This window comes from Budorcas taxicolor, chromosome 11 (assembly GCF_023091745.1).
Source record: "Budorcas taxicolor isolate Tak-1 chromosome 11, Takin1.1, whole genome shotgun sequence".
NCBI lineage: Eukaryota > Metazoa > Chordata > Mammalia > Artiodactyla > Bovidae > Budorcas > Budorcas taxicolor.
This window is the reverse complement of record NC_068920.1, coordinates 42,142,479-42,160,261: the sequence shown is the minus strand read 5'-3', so window position 1 is coordinate 42,160,261 and position 17,783 is coordinate 42,142,479. Positions and strand designations below refer to the sequence as shown.

Here is a 17,783-nt window from a genome sequence, read left to right as displayed (position 1 = left end):
ACAGCAAGAGAAGGCACTGCAATGAGAAGCCTGAGCACAGCAACAAAAAATAACCCCCGCTCCCTGCAACTAGAGAAAGCCCGTACGCATGCAGCAACAAAGATGCATCACAGCCAAAAATAAAATAAAGAGTATCTTTTTAAAAAATTCGCTGGAGAGTTTCAATAGCATCTTTGAGCTGGAATAATAAAGAACCAGCAAACTTAAAGATAGATCAATTGAGATTATTTGAGTTAAAGAACAAAAAGAAAAGAGGAATGAAAAAAGTGAACAGAGCCTCGAGTACTTGTGTAACACTGAACACACTATACACTCAATGGGAGTTCAAGAAGAGGAGAGAATTAGAAAAAAAAATTTTTGAAGAAATAATGGTCCAAAACTCCCCAATGTTTTGATGAAAAACATTAATTTACACTTCTAAACAAAGCCCAAGTAGATATCGTAAAACTGCTGAAAGAGACAGAGAAAATCTTGAAAGCCGTGAGAGGAAAATGATACATCATGCGAAGGAACCACAGTAAAGTGAAAGTGAAAGTCGCTCAGTCGTCTCCAACTCTTTGAGACCCCCATGGACTATACACTCCATGGGATTCTCCAGGCCAGAATACTGGAGTGGGTAGCCATTCCCTTCTCCAGGGGATCTTCCCAACCCAGGGATCGAACCCAGGTCTCCTGCACTGCAGGTAGATTCTTTACTAGCTGAGCCACAAGGGAAGCCCAACCAGAGTAAAGTTAACAGGTAATTTTGTATCAGAAACAAGAGAAGCCAGGAGTAAAGTGGCATAATCAAGAGGTCTCTGTCCAATAAAATATCTTTCAAAAATGAAGATGAATACAATCCCAGAAAACAAAGCATGAGAATTTGTCGCTTATAGGCAAGCCTTAAAAAAAACAACCTAGATGTGGACTCCCTGGTGATCCAGTGGTTAAGGAACTACCTTGCAATGCAAGGAACACAGGTTGGATCCCTGATCTGGGAAGATCCCACATGACATGGAGTAATTATCCCCACCTGCCCTAGAGCCTGTGCTCTGCAATAAGAGAAGCCAGTGCAGGGAGACGCTCGCATACCACCGTGAAAATTAACCCCCCACTTGCCACAACTAGAGAAAGGCCACATGCAGCAATGCAGACCCAGCGCAGCCAAAAATACTACTACTAAAGGACGCCCTTGGGGTGAAAGGAAAGGACAGGACAGTAACTCGAACCCACATGAGGAAATAGCACTAAGAAAGGCAACTGTAGAAGTAAATTAAATACAAGGACACTGCAGACATATGTTTCTCTTTTATTCTCTTAATCAAGTTCAAAAACAATTGTCAGGTGAATAACAGAAAGAGACTAGAGGGACTTCCCTGGTGGTCCAGCGGTTAAGAACCACCGTGCAATGAAGGGAATGCAGGTTCGATCCCTGGTCTGGGAACTAAGATCTCTCATGCCAAGGGGTAACTAAGGCCGAATAACACAAGGAAAGATCCTGAAGGACAAACAAACATTCCGTGTGCCACAACTAAGACTCAACACAGCCAGATAAATTTTAAAAAAAATTTTTTTAAGGGGGAGAAAAGAGTTATACCGGAGACAGGAAAGGACACCAGAAGGTAACATGAATTCATAGAAGAAAATGAAAAAAGTACCAGAAATGATAAAGATGTGGCTTAATATAAAAAATTCTATAAATATATTTTTTCCTTTCTTGTCTTAAATTTTTAACAAGACATAAGATGATATAAAGCAATCATTATAACACTATTCTTGGGTTTATAACATATATGGATATAATATGTGACAACAATAGCACAAAGGGTAAGTGAGGGAAGTGAGCTATATTAGAGCAAAATTTTGATAATTTAGTAGAACTGAGTTGGTATTGATCTGAAGCATATTGTGATAAGTTACATATTGTAGTGGAACTGAGATTAATCACTCAGTTATTATCTCTAGAACTGAGATGAATAACTCAAAAACGTAATAAAGAAACAACAGCAAAGGTATTAAAAAGCACATTAGAAACGTATTTAGCAGGAAAGAAGACATTAAAGGAAAAAGCACAAGGGAAACAAAAAAAGACATGACAGACCCAGAAAACTGTGTGAGAAAGCCAGCTATGTCAATAATTATGCCAAATATGAATAACTTAAGCAGATTAAATGCGGATGACTTCATCACTATTGGACTAGATTTTTTTTAAAAAGATTCAGTTTTATGTTCCTTACAACAGATATGTTAAATCCATAGACATTAACCGGTTGAAAGCAAAAGAATGGAAAAATATACACCGTTTAAGCCAAAACCATGAGAGAAGCAGAGTGCTTACACCAACGTTAGATAAAATGGGCTTTAAGGCCAGAACCTATACTAAAGGCAGAGATGCTCTGTAATGATGAAAGGGCCAGTTCATCAGGGTGATATAACAGTGAGCATCTAACACTGGAGTCCCAAAATGCATGAACAAAGCCTGACAGAAGCGAAGGGAGAGACGGAGAATTCCATGATAGTAGCTAGAGGGACGCACTGCTGAACAGCAGAAAGCATTTGCAAATGAGGACTGATAAGGGGTTAATATCCACAATATAGAAATAGCTCACGTAACTCAACATCAAAAAAAGAAAGGAAGAAAGAAAGAAACCTAGTTTAAAAATGGGTAAAAGACCTGAATAGACATTTTTCTAAAGAGGAAATTCAGATGGCCAGCAGGCACATGAGAAGATGCTCAATAGCATTAATCATCAGAGAAATGCAAATTAAAACCACAATGAGATATCACCTCAGGCCCGTCAGAATGGTGACATCAAAAAGAAGGTAAATAAGAAATACTGACGAGAATATGGAGAACAGGGCATCCTGTAAACCGCTGGTGGGAAGGTAAATTGGTGCAGCCCCTGTGAAAAATAGTATGAGGTTTTCTCAAAAAAACTAAAACTAGAACTACCATGTGACCCAGTAACTCCACTCCTGGATATATATCCGAAAAAAAATGGAAACACCAATTCAAAAAGGAATGCACCTCAGTGTTCACAGCAGCATCATTTACAATTGCCAAGATATGGAACCAACCTTAGTGTCCATCAATAGATGAATGGATGAAGAAGATACATTGCATATATATACACACACATATACGTCTTATGTATATACAAATAGTAGTCAGCCGTAAAAAGGAATAAAATTTTGCCTTTTGCAGCAACATGGATGGACTTGGAGGGTATTATTCTAAAAGTGAAATAAGTAAAACAAAGAAAGACAAAATACTATATGGTATCACTTATATGTGAAATCTAGAAAAATAAAACAAATTAGTGAATATAACAAAAAAGAAACAGACTCACAGGTATAGAGAACAAACTAGTGATTACCAATGGGGAGAGGCAAGAGGGAAGGGACAAAATAGGTTTGGGGATTAAGAGATACAAACTTAATGTATAAAGTAAGCTACAAGGATATGTGGTGTAACATGGGGAATATAACCAATATTTTATAACAACTATAAATGGGGTATAAACTTTAAAAATTGTGAATCACTACGTCATACATCCTAACTTATAAGATATTGTACATCAACTATTCTTCAACAAGAAAATTTTAAAATTGAAAAATTTAAGTGGTTAAATGGATAAATAAAAACCAAAAGAAAAAAATTTAAAAAAAAATTTAATATATGCCTTTCAAAGTACTAGGGCAAAAACTCAAGAACATGCAACCCATACAGGAAAATAAAAAGGAAAAACTAGAGTAGTTGAAGATTTCAGAACTTCACTTTCAATAATGTGTGGAACAACTAGCCAGAAAATCAGCAAGAATATACAAGACTTGAACAATACTATCAAACAAATTAATCTGCCATGTATTAGAACACTACCCAACAATGGGTAAAGAATCTGCCTGCAATGCGGGAGACCTGGGTTCAATCCCTGGGTTGGGAAGATCCTCTGGAGAAGGGAAAGGCTACCCACTCCAGTATTCTGGCCTGGAGAATTCCATGGACTGTATAGCCCATGGGGTCGCAAAGAGTCAGACACGACTGAGTGACTCACACTTTCATCCAGCAACAGCAGGATTATACATTATTTTCAAGTACACAAAGAATATTCACCAAGATAGACAATATGCTAGGCTATAAAAACAAGTCTCAATAAATTGAAAAAGATTAAAATCACACAAAATATGTTCTCTAACCAAATAGAATTCAATGAGAAACCAGCAACAGGAGAAAATCTGGGAAATCCCCAACTCTTTGACATGAAACAACATATTTCTAAACAACTCATGGGTTAAAAAGGAAATCCCAAGGCAAATTTTTAAATATTTTGAACCAAATGACCACACATAATATCAAAATTTATACAGTGTAGTTAAAGCAGTGCTTAGCAGTGAAATCATAGCTTTAAAAATTTGTACTAGAAAAAGGTGTCAAATCAAGAACCTGAACTTCTACAGTAAGAAATTAGAAAAAAGAAAAGCAAACTAACCCCAAAGCAATCACAAGTAATGAAATAGCAGAGATTAGAAATCAATGAAATAGAAAGCAGAAAAACAAACAGAAAAAAAAAACCCAGTGAAATTAAAATTTAAGATTAATAAAACTGACAAACTTTCAATTGACCAAGAGAAAGGAGGGGGAAGGGAAAAAAAAATACAAGTTACCCAAATAAAAACCAAAGAGGGAATATCACTAACAACTCCACAGAAATTAAGAGTGATAAAGGAATACTATGAACAACTTTATGCCAACAAATTAGACAACTTAGATACTTAACATCATTAGTCTTTGTGTGTTAGTCGCTCAGTAGTGTCTGACTCTTTGTGACCCCATGGACTGTAGCCCACCAGGCTCCTGTGTCCATGGAATTCTCCAGGCAAGAATACTGGAGTGGGTAGTCATTCCCTTCTCCAGGGAATCTTCTCAAGACCAAACCCAGGTCTCCTGCATTGCAGGTGGTTTCTTTATCCCCTAAGTCACCAAAGAAACCATTAGTCATTAAAGAAATACAAACTAAAACCACAATGACAGACTCGCCTGGCTGTCCAGTGGTCAAGACTGCACTCCAATGCAGGGAGCAAGGGTTTGATCCCTCACCAGGGAATTAAGATCCCATATGCCACATGGCATAGCCAAAAAGAAAACAAAAACAATGAGATATCACCTCAGATCCACTAGAATGGCTATAATCAAAAGATAATAACAAGTGTTGCTGAGGACATGGAGAAATGGGAACCTCTCTCTAAAAAGCTTAACATGAATTTACTCTATGATGCAAGAATTTCACTCCTAGGTATATACCCAAGAGAAATGAAAACTTATGTTCACATAAAACCCAAAAATGTTCATAGCAGCATTATTCATAACTGTCAAAAAGTGGAGACAACTCAAATAACCATCAACTGGCAGATGAATCAATAAAAAAATAAAAATAAAACAATCTAATCACACAACGGGATACTATTCAGCTGTAAAAAGGAGTGAAATACTGAGGCATGTAAAAACATGAATGAATCGCGAAAACATTATGCAAAGTTAAAAAAAAAAAAGGTGTAAAGTACCATACATCGTATGATTCCATTTTTAAAAAAATTAATTTATTTGGCTGTGCTGGGTCTTAGTTGTGGCATGTAGGATCTTCGATGCAGCATGTGGGATCTTTAGCTGTGACTTGTGGACTCTAGTTCCCTAACCAGGGATTAAATCTCAGCACCCCTGCATTGGGAGTGCAGAGTCTCAGCCACTGGACCACCAGGGAAGCCCCTGTATGATTCCAGTTATATGAAATGTCCAGGAAAGGTAAATCCACAAAGACAAGGAAGTAGATCAGCAGTGGCCTGGGGGCGGACTACAAATCAGCGGGAGGAATCTCTGGGTGGGTGATGGAATTGTTCTAAAATTGGATTGTGGTGATGGTTGTACAATAAATAGCACATTTAAAATGGGTGAATTTATGGTATTTAAGTCATACTCGACAAAGCTCTCTCAAAATGATGTATGAAAGTGTTAGTCACTCAGTTGTGTCCAACTCTTTTCGACTGCATGGACTGTAGCCCACCAGGCTCCTCTGTCCATGGGATTTCCCAGGCAAGAATACTGGTTCAGTTCAGTTCAGTCACTCAGTTATGCCCAACTCTGAGACCCCATGAACTGCAGCACGGCAGGCCTCCCTGTCCATCAACAACTCCCAGAGTTCATTCAAACTCACGACCATCGAGTTGGTGATGCCATCCAACCATCTCATCCTCTGTCGTCCCCTTCTCCTCCTGCCCTCAATCTTTCCCAACATCAGGGTCTTTTCCAATGAGTCAGTTCTTCACATCAGGTGGCCAAAGTATTGGAGTTTCAGCTTCAGCATCAATCCTTCCAATGAACACCCAAGACTGATCTCCTTTAGGATGGACTGGTTGGATCTCCTTGCAGTTCAAGGGACTCTCAAGAGTCCTCCAACACCACAGTTCAGAAGCATCAATTCTTCGGCGCTCAGCCTTCTTCACAGTCCAACTCTCACATCCATATATGACCACTGGAAAAACCATAGCCTTAACTAAATGGACCTTTGTTGGCAAAGTAATGTCTCTGCTTTTTAATATGCTATCTAGACTGGTCATAACTTTCCTTCCAAGGAGCAAATGTCTTTTAATTTCATGGCTGTAGTCACCATTTGCAGTGATTTTGGAGCCCCAAAAAACAAAGTCAGCCACTGTTTCCACACCTATTTGCCATGAAGTGATGGGACCAGATGCCATGATCTTAGTTTCCTGAATGTTGAGCTTTAAACCAACCTTCCCACTCTCCTCTTTCACTTTCATCAAGAGGCTCTGTAGTTCTTCTTCACTTTCTGCCATAAGGTGGTGTCATCTGTATATCTGAGGTTATTGATATTTCTACCAGCAATCTTGATTCCAGCTTATCCTTTTCCAGTATGAAAAGGCAAAAAGATAGGACACTGAATGATGAACTCCCCAGCTCGGTAGGTGCCCAATATGCTACTGGAGATCAGTGGAGAAATAACTCCAGAAAGAATGAAGGGATGGAGCCAAAGCAAAAACAATACCCAGCTGTGGATGTGACTGGTGATAGAAGCAAGGTCCGATGCTGTAAAGAGCAATATTGCATAGGAACCTGGAATGTTAGGTCCATGAATCAAGGCAAATTGGAAGTGGTCAAGCAGGAGATGGCAAGGGTGAACATCAACATTCTAGGAATCAGCAAACTAAAATGGACTGGAATGGGTGAATTTAACTCAGATGACCATTATATCTACTACTGTGGGCAGGAATCCCTTAGAAGAAATGGAGTAGCCGTCATAGTCAACAAAAGAGTCTGAAATGCAGTACTTGGATGCAATCTCAAAAATGACAGAATGATCTCTGTTCGTTTCCAAGGCAAACCATTCAATATCATGGTGATCCAAGTCTATGCTCTGACCAGTAACGCTGAAGAAGCTGAAGTTGAACGGTTCTATGAAGACCTACAAGACCTTTTAGAACTAACACCCAAAAAAAGATGTCTTTTTCATTATAGGGGACTGGAATGCAAAAGTAGGAAGTCAAGAAATACCTGGAGTAGCAGAAAAATTTGGCCTTGGAGTACAGAATGAAGCAGGGCAAAGGCTAATAGAGTTTTGACAGGAGAACACACTGGTCATAGCAAACACCCTCTTCCAACAACACAAGAGAAGACTCTACACATGGCCATCACCAGATGGTCACCACCGAAATCAGATGGATTATATTCTTTTGCAGCCAAAGATGGAGAAGCTCTGTACAGTCAACAAAAACAAGACCACGAGCTGACTGTGGCTCAGATCATGAACTCCTTATTGCAAAATTCAGACTTAAATTGAAGAAAGTAGGGAAAACCACTAGACCATTCAGGCATGACCTACATCAAATCCCTTATGATTATACAGCAGAAGTGAGAAATAGATTTAAGGGACTAGATCTGATAGACAGAGTGCCTGATGAGCTATGGATGGAGGTTCGTGACATTGTACAGGAGAAAGAAAGCAAGACCATCTCCAAGAAAGAGAAATGCAAAAAAGCAAAATGGTTGTCTGTGAAGGCCTTACAAATAGCTGTGAAAAGAAGAGAAGCCAAAAGCAAAGGAGAAAAGGAAAGATACACCCATTTGAATGCAGAGTTCCAAAGAACAGCAAGGAGAGATAAGAAAGCCTTCCTCAGTGATCAGTGCAAAGAAAGAGGAAAACAATAGAATGGCAAAGAGTAGAGATCCCTTCAAGAGAATTAGAGCTACCAAGGGAACATTTCATGCAAAGATGGGCTCGATAAAGGGCAGAAATGGTATGGACCTAACAGAAGCAGAAGATATTAAGAACAGGTAGCAAGAATACACAGAAGAACTGTACAACAAAGATCTTCGTGACCCAGATAATCATGATGGTGTGATCACTCATCTACAGCCAGACATCTTGGAATGAGAAGTCAAGTGGGCCTTCAGTTCAGTTCAGTTCAGTCGCTCAGTCGTGTCCGACTCTTTGCGACCCCATGAACTGCAGCACGCCAGGCCTCCCTGTCCATCACCAACTCCCAGAGTTCACTCAGACCTTAGGAAGCATCATTAGGAACAAAGCTAGTGAAGGTGATGGAATTCCAGTGGAGCTATTTCAAATCCTAAAAGATGATGCTGTGAAAGTGCTGCACTCAATATGCCAGCAAGTTTGGAAAACTCAGCCTTCGCCACAGGACTAAAGGTCAGTTTTCATTCCAATCCCAAAAGAAAGGCAATGCCAAAGAGTGCTCAAACTACCACACAGTTGCACTCATCTCACATGCTAGTAAAGTAATGCTCAAAATTCTGCAAGCCAGGCTTTAGCAATATGTGAACCGTGAACTTCCAGATGTTCAAGCTGGTTTTAGAAAAGGCAGAGGAACCAGAGATCAAATTGCCAACATCTGTTGAATCATCGAAAAAACAAGAGAGTTTCAGAAAAACATCTATTTCTGCTTTATTGACTATGCCAAAGCCTTTGACTGTGTGGATCACAACAAACTGTGGAGAATTCTGAGAGAGACAGGAATACCAGACCACCTGACCTGCCTCTTGAGAAACCTGTATGCAGGTCAGGAAGCAACAGTTAGAACTGGACATGGAACAACAGACTGTTTCCAAATAGGAAAAGGAGTACAAGAATACTGGAGTGGGTAGCCATTCCCTTCTCCAGGGGATCTTCCAGACCCAGGGATCGAACCCCAGTCTCCAGCAATGCAGCCACGTTCTTTACCGTCTGAACCACCAGGGAAGCCCCTGTATATAGCCCCTGTATATTTTATACACATTCACACACGAAAAAGAAATTTTAAAGGATGAGATAAAATGAATATAAAAATTTCTAGTTAATTCCTTCCTGACTTCTTCCCACTTTGGAGACAACTAAACTAACTACAAGAAAGGATGTGTTCTTCAGTGGTTAGAGACGTGGGCCCTGGAGCCAGGCTGCCTGAGTTCAGATCCCAGCTCTGCCACCTAACAGCTGAATGACTCTGAGGGAGCAATGAAAGCTCTTGGGGGTTCTGTCTCCCTGTCTATAAAATGGGCATGATTGATGTAATGAAGATCCTGCATGCTGTAGCTAAGACCCAATGCAGCCAAACAAAGAAATACATAAAAATTGTAAATGCATTTTTCAATGGGGATGATAAGAAGAATTGATAATTAAGCAGGATTTCAGGGGCTCCTGGCAAGAGACAAGGGGGAGGGGCCACTCCCAACCCACCCCTGGGGGGCGGGGTGACCACAGGATGCAGGCCCATTGCCCCTTTGGAATCGTCCTCATTCCCAACTCCTGGGCAAGGCAGGTTCACCAAGCCAACACATAAAGGAACTACTGTGTGCTTAGCACCAAGCCAGTCAGTCTGAAGGATGATGTTCCCCAGGCGCACACGGTATGCAGACTGCCTCATAGATTCACAGAGTCTGATCACTATTGTGAGCATGGAGAAATGCAGACCCTGAGAGGACACTAACTCCTCAGAACACCAGTAGAGCTGGCACTTCTCATGGCTGGAAAGAACTCTGAAAAGGAAATGTTAACAATGCCACGGCAATTCTGAGCAGCACAAGGAAGAGGGAGTGGGGAGGGAACCTTCCAGGTGGTGCCCACAGGAGCAGGGTATGCCCGTGAGGAGGGGAACCTAGACCTGCCAGCCTGTCACCAGCCTCTGCAGAGCGGAGAACGCAGACAACCTATGGGCAGGGCCCCAAACTCCCGCAGATCAGGTCGGTGCCCCTCAGCCCCTGCTCAGACCCTGGACCCGAGCTCTATTCTGGATCCACAGGCCCTGTCCAATCCTCACTGGCCCGAGAGGATGTCCAAGTTCGTGGACCCCAGACTGCAGCTGTTCCCGGGTTACTGGCACTGACCTGACAGCTCCCAGGTCCTTGCTGAGTCATCAGCCTCCACCAAGTCACCCTCCTTGCAAACCTGGAGGGGGCTGCAGCTGTGTGGGCTCTGGCCCCCCACCCTTCAGAGGCTGCAGAGGGAGGGGAGCGGGTGGGTTTCCAGGAGCCTGCCCTCTGCCCACCCCAACTTCCTGCCCTCTCCATTGAGCATTCACAGACTCATAAGTGAAGTTGCTCAGTCGTGTCTGACTCTTTGCAACCCCGTGGGCTGTAGCCTACCAGGCTCCTCTGTCCATGGGATTTTCCAGGCAATAGTCCTGGAAGGGATTGCCATTTCCTTTTCCAGGAGATCTTCCCAATCCAGGGATCGAACCCGGGTCTCCCGCATTGTAGACAGACGCTTAACTGTCACCCTCTAAAAATCACTTTCACCCCAAGTTGACTTCTAGAGATCACTTTTCAGAATAGGGCTCCAGCTAGAGAATTGCAGACGACCCTCTCCCACCCCAACTGTCTCTGCTGACAGCTTTCTGCTGTATCTCCGCTAGTCCATCCTCAGGCCACTGTCGCCTCCCAGCTCTCCCTCTTCTCCCTCCCTTTTGGGGAGCTCACACGTGGCACAGAGCAAAGATTCAGGAGGACGCCAGTGATACTCCAGGGCTGAGTCCCCAGTTCTGCCCTTTATTGCTGTGAGATCTTGGACAAGCTGTTTGACCTCCCTGTACCTCCGTTTCTTCACCTAAGAAGTGGAGATAATAATAGCACCTATCTCTTAGTTATTGGGAAGACTGGGATTAGAGACTGGCATTACTACTGACTCCTTACCCACCCTCCTTCCCCCACCTCCCAGCCTTCACTCTCTCCCCCTACACGTATCCAGGGATTACACAGAGAGGTGAGACACATATAAGCATTTCATTAGAACCACTGCCTTTCTGAGACATGAGGGCAGTAGTGTGTTGGAGCCAATTTGCTTGGGTTTAGACAATGAGAAACATCTCTTCCCCACTTCTTCCTCATTAACTTCATTTGGCAGGCTGAAATCAACCATGGTGGAAATATTTACACCACAGACATTGGCAAATGCTACAAATAAAGACTTTTCCCCAGAAAGTTGGTTGTTAAACAATTACCAGCACATCACTGCCTGGAGATCAGGGTACCCTGGGCATAATTACTATAGTTAACCCCTGGGAAAGGGCTGGAGGAGCCCTGAAGGGGCTGTGAGTAGAGATAGCCTGCCCCGTTTTTCCCCCATCCCACCTCCCAGCTCCACTGCAACCCTGTTCCTAAACCACTGAGATTGCCTCCTGACTGGGGTCCCCACCATAACTCAACCTCCTCCAATCTCCTCCCTAACCTGGAGAGCAAACCCATCCTAGGCCTTCTTCTTAGAATGAAGATAGGCCCACCAGGCTCTTCCTCTGAGTACTTCCCAGCCTTATTTGTATTGCTCATTGCTGCCTTGGGCTTCCCTGGTGGCTCAGAGGTTAAAGCCTCTGCCTGGAATGTGGGAGACCGAGGTTTGATCCTTGGGTTTGGAAGAGTCCCCTGGAGAAGGAAAGGGCAACCCACTCCAGTACTCTTGCCTGGAGAATCCCCTGGAGGGAGGAGCCTGGTAGGCTACGGTCCATGGGGTCCCAAAGAGTTGGACATGACTGAGTGACTTCACTTTCTTTCACTTTCTTTTTCTTTCATTCCTGCCTCAGGGCCTTTGCCCCTGTTATTCCCCTCTGCCTGGGCTGCAGTTCCCAGCCTCCATGCCCGTTTCCCAGAACAAACTGCCAATCTTCAGATCTCAGGGGTTTCCAGGAAGACCTTCGCTAATTGTTCACCCTACCTCCAGGGAACCGTGCTTATCACTGTTTTTATCATTTTTATAGTGGTGATTATCTTATGTCTCACTCACAAAGACGGTAAGCTTCAGGAAGAAATGTGATAAATATCTGCCCTATGGATGAATGAGTGAATAAATGAAAGATCTAGTTGGAATCCTGGCTTTAGGGAGTAAGCAACCCCTTTTAAATCACGTGGGGAAGGCTATGCCTGTAGTCAGGGCCTGGGCCCCGGGTCAGAGTCTAGGTTCTCTGTCCCATCTTTGACCCACCGTGGGACCTGGCAGCCTCTGTTTCCTCTTCTGTAAAATAGGATAATAATAAGGGCAATTACGTGTTTGGCATAACCCCAAAGTTGCTATGAGATCTGATACGGCATCAGCGCGAGAAATTTCTATGAACTGTCCAAACAAGTCTGTAGAGAGCTTGGGTTTAGGTCCCAGCCCCACTGCACGATAGCTGGGTTAGGTTAGAGAAGTTACTCAATCTCCTTGAGTTTTCATCTCCTCAGCTGTGCAGTGCAATCCCAACCTCACAGGGCAGTGGGCAGGTCAATCGCTCAGCCCCGAGTCTAACGCGGAGTAAGCACGGAGCTCCGTGGGTGGCCAGGGCAACTGTTACCTTTGGCTCCAAACCTCTCTTACACAGGATCTGTGTGGAACTGCTTACTGAGAAACCAGAGGACGATGGGATAGGATGTGTTTTTATAGTACACCTGGGCCAGAAGGGTGGATCAGGCCTCCTGGGGAGAGGCCTCCCCGAGCATCTCTTCCGGGCCAGGCACCGTGCTGCACACACAGCAGCGGGCAGCAGGCCCTCTGGGTCGGCCCCAGGTGGTTCCTTCCACAGCAGTAGCCCAGGAAGAAGGTGAGGCCAGCCACCGGGGGAGCGTCTGGGGAGGCTCCTGCCATAGGCAGAAGCCTGGGGGAAGCAGGCCACAGGACATTATGCAGTGAGGTTGGCCTGCTCAGAGTGCGGGAATAGGGCCTCCCACTTGGACAGGCCATGCTGAGCACTTGACTGGAGCGTGGAAAGGCAGGTACCGCATCTGAGCACCTGCTGCAGGTCAGGCTCTAGCCTGGGCACTTCACACCGCATTGGAACAATCCTGCCAGGAGGCGCTCCTAGCTCACTTGTTTCTGTCATTGCTGTTGGTGTGCTGGGTCTTCATTGCCATGCGGGCTTTTCTCTAGTTGCGGCAAGCAGGGGGTACTCTCTAGTTGCGGTGCACGGGCTTCTCATTGCAGTGGCTTCTCTTGTTGCAGAGAGCTCGGGCTCCAGGGCGCACGGGCATTCTAGCTGTGGCTGCCGGGCTCCAGAGCTCGGGCTCCAGGGTGCACGGGCTTCCGTAGCTGTGGCTGCCGGGCTCCAGAGCTCAGGCTCAATAGTTGTGGCGCACAGGCTTAGTTGTTGCGCGCCATGTGGGTTCTTCCTAGATCAGGGATTGAGCCCGGGTCTCCTGCACTGGCAAGTGGATTCTTTACTACTGAGCCACCAGGAAGCCCTCCTAGCTCACTTTTAAAGGGAGGAAACAGAGGCTCAGAGCAGGGGTGGGTGACTTGCCCAAGGTCACTTAGCCAAAATGTGCTCAGCCACGAATCCTAATCCTAAACCAGCCGCTTTCCCTGCCCCATCCTGGTTCCCTGGGGAAGGAGGCCAGGCCCTAGGAAGACCTGCTCTGGGCTGCCTCAGGGGAAGAAAACGGAGTACCAGGGCTCAGGGGCCTGGACACTCTCTCCCAAGTCTCTTCCACTTCCAAGTAGAGGTGGGGACTCTGTGTTCCTCTAGAAGAGTAATGTCATTAAGAGTATTTTTAGATATAATTTAATGAGTGGTTATTATGTGCTGGTGAGCTTTCATTAACTCGTTAATCCTCAAAACAGCCCTGTGGCTGGGTCCCATGATTATCCCCATATACAGATGAGAAATTAAAGTCCCCCAAAGCCAGCATTGATTCCTCTGGCACCTCTTCTGCTCCCTTGGAAAAATAAGGTGTGTGGTCAGGGCACTGTGGAACACTGAGCCAGAGGCACGTCATGACTGAGCAAAGGATGAGTGGGTTGGGAAGTCCCCCCTCATGTCTGCCCCAAGTCCCCCAGGCTGCAGTGAGAGCCTCACATTCCATAGCTTCTCTGGGCCAGTCGGCAGCCACCCCCAACCTCGTGGCCTTGGCCCGTCCTCTCCTGGGGGGTCGATTCTTCTTTGTTCCCCCGGCCCCAGGGAAGCGTCCTTACCCCAGAGGGGCTGGCTGAGGTCATGGGTCTGTGCCCCCTCCCCAGGCCAGCACGGCCATGCCGGCAGCCCCGTCAATCAGGTGCAGCCAGCTCAGCAGCTGGCCTTTTATTTCCTAAATTAAAAGGGCTTGTGATTCCTGATTGAATTAAAGGCGGGAAGGTCAGTTCTAAGACCAGCAGGGAGGTTTCAATCACGGGAGACTGGAGGCAGCCAGGGTGGGCAGGAGGGTGGGACGTGGAGCAGACGAGGTTGGGGCTGTCACTTCTCTCCCAGACTAGCCCGAGGTGGAGCACGGTGGAGGACGGTTACACCCCCCAACACACACACAAGCCTTTGGAGCATGTTGGCTTGAATCAGAGAAGTTTCATTTCCCTTTTGCCTCTTGCACAGTAGGCAGCCTTCACCACTGTACTAGGAAGCCTCACTTGCTTATCTATCAATTAAATACCCTCAGAAAACTGCCTTCCACACTACGCCTCACTTCCTATTGACAGCAAGTTCTTTTTGGCTTCTCTTCCAAATTCCATGTTGGGGACTTCCCTGGCGGTCCAGTGGTTAAGAATCCACCTGCCAATGCAGGGGACGCAAGTTTGATCTCTGATCCAGGGATCCTGAGCTCTGCAACAAGAGAAGCCACCGTGCAGGCCTGGATGGGAGGGGAGTTTGTGGGAGAAAGGATACACGCATATGCTGAGTCCCTTCACAGTTCACCTGAAACTATCATGACATTGTTGATCAGTTATACCCCAATACAAAATAAAAAGTTTAAAAAAAAAGAAAAATTTTAAAAAAAAGTGAGAGAAGCTACTGCACACAGCAACTAGAGAGTAGCCCCCACTCACCGCAGCTAGAGACAGCCAGTGCAGCCATAATTAAACAAATAAAAACAAAACAAACTCCATGTTGGACCTTCAGGAGATGCGGAGGATGGAGCTTCTTGCTCTGGAGTCATAAAGGACATTTAGCCTGCTTTTCCTCCACATGTGACTCAGGCTCTGGGTGCCACAAACCTCTAGAGCCTTCCCAGAAAGTGAAGTCGCTCAGTCGTGTCCGACTCTCTGCGACTCCATGGACGGTAGCCTACCAGGCTCCGCAGTCCATGGGATTTTCCAGGCAAGAATATTGGAGTGGGCTGCCACTTCCTTCTCCAGGGGATCTTCCCAACCCAGGGATCAAACCTGGGTCTTCTGCATTGCAGACAGATGCTTTACCATCTGAGCCACTAGGGAAGCCCCTTCCCAGAGACCTGGGCATAAGAGAAGATTGCAGTGAGCCTCAGGAGACCTCGGTCCTGGCTGTGTGCCCTGGGGAAAACCCCCTTTTTTTGTTATGGGACTCAGTTTCCCCTTTTATGCAATGGGCAGCACAGCCCTTACAAGGTTGGCCCCCGGCCTTCCTTTCTGGATAGCCAGGGTTAGGATGTGGCTTCTCACGTGGTCTGGCAGTGAGACCCTCTTGTGTAACCACGGGGACCCCTGCCAAAGGACTAGTCAGGAGTGGCCAGGCCTTGATCCCTGCCCCTGCCAGGTGCATAGGGAAACCCTGGAGAAAAGGCCCCAATGTCTTCCAAGGAGAAACAGGCTTTCCCATGGTAGGTGTGAATGGGGTTAGACGTCAGGAGGAACTGACTTCCCAAATGAGGGTGGTTTCTGAAACAGATCATACAAAAGCCCTCTCTCCTTGCTACCTCCCCACCTCAGCCCCAGTGGCATCTCCATGGGGGAAGCCTAAGATATAAGGGTCACTCTGCAGCCTGTAAGGCTGAGGTCAGACATGGAAAAGAACTTCAAAATAGTGGGCTAGATAAGGAGTGTCCTACATCATCAAAGAAGGGGTTGCCCTGGGGCCTATTAAGGAACTGGGGAGTCACAGGCCACACTGGAGGCAGTGGAGGTGAGATCTGGGCCGGGGTCCAGACAGCAGTGTCCTCCTTGCTGGCCTTGAGCGGATCCTTCTCCTCTTCTGCAGATGGGAGGTGATGATGCCAGCTTACCAAACAAGGTAGGCTCAGGCTGCCAAAGGCAGGGTGATGTGGCGGCTGAGAGACAGTGTTGCGGGTGGCTTTGCCCTGTGTATTTGGATGTTGTACATCCTTCCAGAAGTAAACCATATCATATTTTTAGTGCCTTGGCATAGGTTGTGCCCTTCTCTACAGGCAGATCCACGGCCCTTTCCAGCTGCTGTCGCAAGGACTTTGAGCTCATTGAACTCACTGAATCTTCTAAGTGACTGTTGTTAGCCCCATTCAGAGAGCACACCAAGACTCAGAGAGGACTAGCAACTGGTCCAAGCTTAGCACTAGCCCTTAGCGGGCTCCAGGGCAGTGCTCCCATGGTGGATATATTCCAGTCTCTGCACTGTCCAACATGGTAGTCACCGGTCCCTTGTGGCTTTCATCTTTTACTTCTTAAAATATATATTTATATGATTTATTTGGCTGCACTGGGTCTTAGTTGTGGTGCATGGAGTCTTCAATCTTCCTTCTGGCTTGCAAATTCTTAGCTGCAGCATGTGGGATCTAGTTCCCTGACCAAGGATCAAACCTGGGCCCCCTGCATTGGCAGCGCAGAGTCTTACCCACTGGACCACCAGGGAAGTTCCCCATGTGGCTTTTAAGCATTTGCCATGTAACTCATGCAACTGGGGAACTTTGGATTCTAATTTTACTTAATTTTAGTAACAGCCACATGGGGCTAATGGCTACTGTACTTCAGACTCTGCTGAGCCATGAGCAGGGACCATCTAGATGTATCCCTGTCATGTTCCAACCACCCTCCTCCTGGCTGCTCCCAGCCCAGACTTCCAGGAAAGCTCTCTCTTTTTTCCCACATTCCTCTGTGAGGGCTCCTTTGTCCCACCCACAGCTACCTGCAGATTCCCTACCTGCCCTGAAGGTGTCCTGGAAGGCAGGTGCTGCCCGGGACCGTCTGTGTGAGCTCCCGGTAGGGTCTGACCCTGTGAGGTCTAAAAGCCTCACGTGACACCAGGCAGAGAACACTGCTCCCCACCCCAGAGGGGACCCAGCCCTCCTTGGTGGACGCTTAGTGACCCACGACAACTGCGGAGGCATGTGTCAACAGCCCTCCCACACCAGGGCCTCAAGCTGGAGGATTCCCTCTGGGTCACACCCTCTCCTGGGTCTGACAGGCCTCCAGCTCTGTCCCCAGGGCCCTAACACAGCCCTGGACACTGGAGCCACAGGAAGGGGTCAGGCACAGGCGCCAGGGTCATGGGAGCTGGAAGGTTCCATTCCCCTAGAGAACTCCCTGGGGGAGCTCTGGAGGACTGCAGGGGAAGAGATGGACTTCCCAGAGGGCCATGACGTAGGAATGTTTTCAGCTAGGTGGGCAGGTGGGAGGAAGCATCTG

General features: G+C 46.0%; 1 non-coding gene across 1 annotated transcript; it reads right to left on the bottom strand.

The window, feature by feature from the left end:
• Window positions 1-16,937: 16,937 nt before the first annotated feature.
• On the bottom strand, window positions 16,938-17,010 carry TRNAG-GCC (transfer RNA glycine (anticodon GCC)). Its single transcript has one exon. It is a non-coding gene; the product is annotated as a tRNA-Gly (tRNA).
• Window positions 17,011-17,783: the final 773 nt, after the last annotated feature.